This window comes from Notechis scutatus, chromosome Z, assembly GCF_049901735.1.
Source record: "Notechis scutatus isolate UNSWTSFEM ecotype Mainland chromosome Z, rNotScu1.2, whole genome shotgun sequence".
NCBI classification, from domain to species: domain Eukaryota; kingdom Metazoa; phylum Chordata; class Lepidosauria; order Squamata; family Elapidae; genus Notechis; species Notechis scutatus.
In genome coordinates, this window is record NC_142025.1 from 30,602,940 (window position 1) to 30,610,919 (window position 7,980).

The window sequence follows — 7,980 nt, forward strand, 5'->3', positions numbered from 1 at the left end:
TTAGATTCTTTTGAAGATGTTGTTAATGGTTCGTGGATGTTTGCTGCTCCCTGGGTCAGGGGACACACAAGTCCCTAGCTCTGGCCTTCTCCAGAGTCTCCGCCGGCATACTGCCCACTCGCCCTTTGCTTCAGGTTGGGGGATACACAAGTCCCTGGCTTGGGTCTTCCCGGGGCCTCTGTCCATATGCCGCCCACTTGCCCTTTGCCTCAGGTCAGGGAATACGCAAGTCCCTGGCTCTGGCTTCCCTGGGGCCTCTGCCCGCATGCCGGGCCACCATTGTGAGAATGGTGCGAACCCCATGGGCTGGAAGGTAAGGCTGATGGTGGGGTAGGAAGATACATTCTTGGCTTGCTGTGCTCAGCTGAAGAACTGCCTCGGTGAGGGAGACATACACAGCAAGGCGTGGCTACCTTTCAGGCCCAGCTTCGGCTTCCACGGGGCCCTTCGGGTGGGAGGCCTGAGAGAAAATGCTTCCCCCGAGAGCTGCCCATGTGCCCATTGCCAGCCGGCCTGGCCTGGAAGCAGCATGTCCCCTTGTCATAGGCTGGATGTGGGACCCAAGGCAGAGTAGAGGTCAAGCAGGCAGCAACCCAGAGCAGGGTACAAAAGGCGGCTGAGGCTCGCCATGTCCTATCAAGAAGCCTGCAGCTGTCACCTTTTTTGCCAGCACAAGAAGTCTGAAGCCGCTGGTCTTTGCCAGTGCAAGAAGCCTGAAGCCACCATCTCTTTGCCAGCGTGCGAATTCTCCAGTTGCTGTTCTTTGTTTCTCACACTGGCAAAGAGCGACAGCTGCAGGCTTCTTGCGCTGAAAAAGAGTGGTGTCTAGAGGCTTCTTGCACCAAAAAAGACTACAGGCTTCTTGTGTGGAAAAAGTGGTGGCGGCTGCAGGTTTTTTTGTGCTGAAAAAGACCGTTGCTGTTGCTGCACAAAAGTAAGCCTAAGGTTCCGGCCACCGCCACTGCATCCTGCCTGTGCTGCCCCACCTTGCCCTGAGTGACATCAAGCTAGCCACGCCCATTCAGTCACATGACATGCTCCCAGCCATGCCCACATGATTTTTAGGATGAACTGGTTGTTAAATTAGTTGGATCCCACCACTGACTGTGACATCAAGTAAAACCACAATTTCTCATAGTTTCTAACTGAAAGTATGTTTAGCAACAGTCTCTATTTTATCACTACCTTAAAAAAGAATACAGCTAGCAGTTACTCTTTTAATGTTTGTAATTGTGCAGCTTCAAAACCTGTAAATAGATACATGTATTACAGCCAGAAGAGTGCTACTTATTACAAGCAGAATGAGTGCTTTGATCACAAGAAATGGGAAGGGCTACCCATATGTCATTATGTCTGGCCCACCAAATGGCATGGGATATCCAAAGCAAGAAAGCACATTATCCTCTGACATCTTGCTATAAAACAAAATTCTAATTTATAGCTTAGGCGAAAGAAAGGACTTTGTGTAATTTGAAGCCTATTGTTTCAAATATATTCATATTCCTTCCTTTTTATCCATAGTTGTGCTTCAAAGGCATGGAGCCAAATCTCAGAATTAGAAATTCATACTATTTGGCAAGCTATGCAAGCATGCAGGGGTTTCATTGTCTACTCCTGCCGTTATGCATTTACCCAAAATAAAGTTTTGAGTGGGGGATCAGGATAAAAAGTTAACTTTTTGTCCATTATGGATTATTTAAAGGCAGAAAAGTGTTGCTAGAAAAAGGTGAAAAGTTTATTCCACACTGAAAGAATGAGCACTCATCTGTTATTAAAAATGAAAACAACATGTTTTGCCCACCTTCTCTCCCCTGCTGACTGAAAGCTGCAACCTACAAAAAAAAAAAAGCAAGCCTGGGTATGAATGTGACTATTTTTATATAAAGAGAAAAAAAAAGAAGCACTCTGGTAGAATACCAGCAATACAGAACTGCAGCATTGACTGCAGTGCATTTTAAAGTATTCCAGTCTCAATTGAGTCTCAATGACCATTCTTTGATGCACTTTCTCACATGTTCTTCGAGATAATATGCCAAAGTATCCTGTTTTCTTTTATGAGTTCTACATGTGAAAGTTGCAGAACTTTCCTGGGAATATGAACATTCTGCCAGAACTAGACATAAGAAATGTTATAGCGTGTTTGCGTGTCTAACATAGGTAGTCCTTGACTTATCACCCATTTGTTCAGTAACTATTCAAACTTACGATAGTGCTGAACAAAGAGAGTTATGACCCATGCTTGAAGTTACTTATTAAACATACTTGATGTGACAGCTACTGCCACATCCCCTGGTCACATGATAAAATTTGGGTTCTTAACACACTTATGACTTCAAGGGCGCTGTGACCTTTGCCCAGCTGCCTATCTTCCCTCTGATCTTAACTGCCCACCATCCTGGTTTACCAGGAAAATGGCCACAGCCAAGAAAGTCTCACTGCCCACCTAGCCCATTACCCATCCATCCCACAAAGCTTCCCAGAGTCAAGAAAACTCTTCACCCGGCAGCCTGCCAGTGCATGCAAAGCACCCTCCTATTTACCTTTGCTAGTCTTCTGCATGCCCAATCTATGCGAAACCTGGCCTCCTTATTAAGACGGCACCATGATATTCTCCAAGTGGGTTCCATTCTCAAGTTACGCGATATGAAGGGAGTCATTAGAAGATTGCAAAAAGGGTGATCTACTCTTAATCCTCTGAAAGCCCCCTTCTCCAAATTGAGCAATTTGGAGAAGCAATCTTCTGAAAGAGTATAACAATAGAACCCACTTGGAGAATGGTACAAGGTGTCCTCCATGAGAAGGCCGTTATTCACATAGCTGGGCTCACTTGTCAGCAGCTGGAGAAAAGTGGAGAAGGTAAGTGGAGCACTTTGCTTGTCTGGGTGGGCCAGGTAGACAGTGATTCTTCCAGGGTTGGCCACTGCAGCACCCTGCCAACTCATGTGTGATCTGCATCTTCTCAGAGCCCCACTTCCTTGATACACCAAATGCTCCTTACCTGGTGTGGTGGACTCCCATGGAAAGGATGAGACACAAGCGAGTGAACTCGGGATGGGAGTCTAGAGCAATTTCTAGTGCTCCCTTTTTATTGAGAATTTTACACATAGTAAGCATTAACATTGTGGATTACAATAATTAAACATAATACACAGAATTATTTACAATTGTCTGAGCTGCTTGATTGTTTCTGGTGTTTACTTTTAATTTCCTTGTTTTATCTAGGTGACCTTTAGGCAGACATGTATGTATAAGGTCTTAGATTAATCATTACTCAATACTGGAGTGAGAGTTATTCCCACACCTGGAACTCCATCTGCTTAATGTTCGCAAGATTGCTTAACAATCCTAACAAGGACTGGAATCTAGGTTGTTGAGCGAATTGGTTACTTGATATCTCACATAAACTGCTTCCCTCAGCAACTGAGATTTTAGACCAATTGTGGTTGTAAGTCAAGAACTACTTTTAATTTACATTTGTCTGATTGGCAAGAGTCTCTTAAGAACTCATTTTTAATGTCTTACAGATGTATTTACTTATCTATTCTTAAATGCTGCTTCAATCCTGAAATGGCTCTCAGAAGCTTAAATAGGATTAAAACTTCAAGAAAAAAAAAAGACGGAAGGATAAATAGAAACAAAATCAGCAATAACATGATGTGCACTAGAGACAGATAATTAAACGAACATAGTTCCCAGTAACCATCAGCAGAGAACTGATCACACCATTTGTTTCTTGATCGTTTTAATTGCGGATATAGTTGATTGAATAGGGGGACCATCTGTGTACAAAACATATACTCTATTGCTGATCTATCATTTTGTCCTTAACAGAAGTTTGGGCAGCAGGCAATTTCATATTAAAGAATTTGAGGGGGGGGGAATAATCATATTGCTATGGTACAAATTATACAAATAGTATTCAGTATGCCCTCAGCCTCACAATATCAGTCAATGTGCTATCTAGATAATTATGGTATTTGGAGATGCAAAATACACCCCCGAATACATTCTTAATGCTCTGAAAATAGGAAATGCTCAAAACAATAACTACTTTGACAGAACATATATCCTGAGCAAAAAAAAAAAAGCTCAATTTTAGAAATTACATAATAGGACTTACAAAATGGGTGGACAACAATTTCCTGATTAAATCTGATTAAATACAATAAGAGTTGGTATCAACTCTTAGTGAACATATACATTTTCTGTAGGATGGTTTGTCCTCAGTCTGGCCCTTCAATTCTTTCAGTACTGCATTCATTGTCGTTGCAATTAGGTCAATACACCTTGCTTCTGGCTCTCATTCTAACTGCTGCTAACTTGGAGCCAGCATAAGTATTGTAGAAACACCGGCAACTAACTGTTCCAAAGGCATTAATCTAGATGTGTCATAACCACCATTACAGCACAAAAAAAATACTCAGATCTTCCTCAGTAACACATTGAAGGTCCTTGAGGAGCCATCATGTGACACTATACTGTCAATCATTTTATAGTATCTACCTAACTGATTTTCTGTGTAAAATACAGGACTGGCTTACAATTTTCTACTCCTGTATGAAATGCTTTTGCTGTTGCCACTGAATAATTGTCCACTTTCTGTATTGCTGCTGTCTTAATAGGCACCTTCCTGCTTTAGAAGGTGAGCTAGAATGACCTCACGCCTTGAGTGATCCTGGTAATAAATATTCTTGATATACTGTACATACAAACCTCCCCTCAAGATGAGGTAAATAGAAGAATTTTTGGGACAGCCATTATGCCCAGAACATAAAATCATTTTTGTTACTTTCTTTACCTTCTATGAATGATTTCTGTTTAATCAAATATTACCTTGGCATTACAATACAGTAACAGTTACTTTTGCTTAAGAGTGCTATTGAATTTTTATTAGTTCTAAATGTGTTGAGATTGAAAAGGAAAAGTGTAACACTTTTCAAGTGTTGATTGATTCTGTTTCCACTTTTAGTTGCTGAAGTTATAGGAATAGATTGTAGAAACTAAGGAGCTTCCATAGATATAGATATAAAACTGCATAAGTACATTCTTTTTGTAAGCGTGCAATATCCTGAAAATAATTGCCTACACTCACCTTAATTTAGAACTTGATTTTTCTTGAAAATAATCAAATATGATAATCAAAGCTTAAAATATTCTCTAGAACTGATCCCTACACCTGACATTTCCAGCAGAAATGCATCTTGCAAGGATTGGTATGACAGTATAACAAAATATTAATGCATCCAATAGTTCATGTCAAGTGACAGGCAGCAACAAAACTCTTTCAGCTGCAGTCATTCAGTGGATTAAATAGTTGATCATCATTTTTTCAAGCATGATTAATTTCACACCTTTTGAAGCATGAATCTTAACTATTGCTGTCTTGGCCAAAAGCCAAGATTTGGCCAAAAGCCAAAAAGGCCATTTGTTTGCTTTTCCAGTCCTCATTTTTATAATTGCTTCTTGGTTTCTGTATAGAAGTATTATTTTGTGTAACTATATTTTTGTTTTGTTTTTCTCAGATCAGGCTATAGCAGGATGATTGTGGGTCATAATAATCATTTGTTAGAGGTGATCAAATACTTTGGTTAGTAGTATGATAATACAGAAAGGGTCATGTCAAACTCATAAGCAGGTTAGGATTTTCAGACTTTCTCCCACTTCAGTTTTGATTTCTGATCAAGATGGAACTCATATTTTTTTATTTCTAGGTCAGTGACCAGCAATTGATATTATGCAGTTCTCTACCTATTTATACTGTATGTCAATTGTCATTAAACTGCCACTTTCATTGCTACTGCAGAAACTAGAAAGAAGTTGTTTTCAATTATTTCATTAGGCTTGCATTTTGTTTGTCAGGTGGCAGCCAAGGAACTCCCACCACCATCTTCTTCTACTAAGATTACAGTTTTGATAACTAATGAGAACACCATAATGGCTAATATTCTTTTGGAAATTAGAGAGAACACACAAATTTTTATAGATACTTTATAGTTTTGAGACATGGCTGGGAATAAAATATATCAACTGGAAAATCACAAGAAATTGGTTTTTAATTGATTTTGTTGAAAACTCCTAAAATCCTCAGAATATAAAAACACATTTTCAGCTAGTCAATTTTTAAGACTAGGCAGAAAAAAAAGTACCAGATGATTCTGTTTATGGAAATTCTAATACATGAAATGTTGGCTTCTCCAGAATGTTATTAATTGAATACTGAGTCATGCTCACCACATTTAGTAGGAAGTTTTAAGACCCATATACTTTATCCAGATTGTATCAAGGAAGTTCAACCAAGTAAAAAAGCTATTCAATGCTTCAAATTTGAAAATGAAAGGGTGCTTATGTAGCTGGATTTATGAAGGACCCATCAGGAACATTTTAAAGTAATTGTATCGTTTGTTGGGATTATCTGGCTACCTTCTCAAGCATGTTTTTGTCTTCAAAATGAAGCAATATGTTGTCCTAATAATATGAGAAATATTGCTTAAGAAACTTCAATATTTAATTTAAGATGTGATGTTCTTGAGCTGTAACTGTCCGACCAACCACACTCAGTGTGTCATCCTTAATGGAACTGCATCTACATGGAAATATGCAGTGACGTACCTCAAGGCTCTGTCATAGGCCCAATACTCTTCAATATTTTCATCAATGACTTATAGAAGGAGAACTCATCAAATTTGAAGATGATACCAAGCTGGCAGGAATAGCCAATACTCCAGAAGATCAGGCTTAAGATACAGAACAATCTTGACAGACTTGAACATTGGGCCTGTTTAATAAAATGAAATTCAATGTAGAGAAAAGTAAGATTTACATCTAGGCAAGGAAAAAAAACGCACAAGTATAGAATAGTTGGTACCTGCTTCAACAGTAGTAACTGCAACAGGGATCTGGGAGTTCTAGCGCAGTGGTCGCAAACCAGTGAGCTGGGGACCACTAGTGGTCTGCAAGAAAATTTTGGTGGTCCGCAGAGAAATGTCACCCCCAAAGCACCCACCAAAGCAATTAATCCAGGCTGCACGGGAATACAAGGCTGCACTGCCCACATGGCCCGCGGAAACACAAGGCTTGCATCACTTGCATTGTGAACAACACGAGGTAGTGAGGGGAGGGGGGAAAGGGCAGAGGGGAGAATTTGCCCCACGCACCCATGCGCCTCACCTGGCCACTGGGCTGCTTCTTTCCACTTCTTCTTCTGCTTTTAGCTGCACACAAGGAAAGCAGCAAAAGTCTTTCTTTCTCTCCCCCAAACTCTGACAGAAATGAATCTTTGGCACCCTGCAAGGCATCCTGCTCCAAGAGGCTGTGCCGGCATGACAAGTCTCTCAAAAACTCATTTCTGGTGGAGTTTGGGGGAGAGAAAGAAAGACTTTTGCTGCTTTCCTTTCATGAAGCCACAAGTCTTTCTCTCTCTCTCCTCCTGAGAATGGAGTCGAAGACTATATCCTGCGATCCCAAATAAAGAATGATTGATCAGTAGGAAAACGGGATGGGGAATTTTCCTGCAGAATTTTTGGGGGATTTTCCCAGGGTCTCTGGTCTGCAGGATTTAAAATTATGATTTTGGTGGTCCCTGAGGTCCAAAAGCTTGGTGACCCCCTGTTCTAGTGGACAATCACTTAAATATAAGCCAGCAGTGGGCTGTAGCTGTCAAAAACAACAACACAGCCCTAGACTGCATTAATAGAGGGATAGAATCAAGGGCACATGAATCAAGGGGACCTCTTTATAATACCTTGGTAAGACCACACTGGGAATATTGCATCCAATTTTGTGTCTGTGATATAAAAAAGATGTTGAGACTCTATAAAGAATGCAGGGAAGACCAACAAAGATGACTAGAGGACTGGAGGATAAAACATATGAAGAACAGTTCCAGGAATTAGGTATGTTTAGTTTAATGGAAAAAAAAAGTTTAGGGGTGATATGATAATAGAGCTCCAATATCTAAGCAGCTGCCCCAAAGAGGAGGGC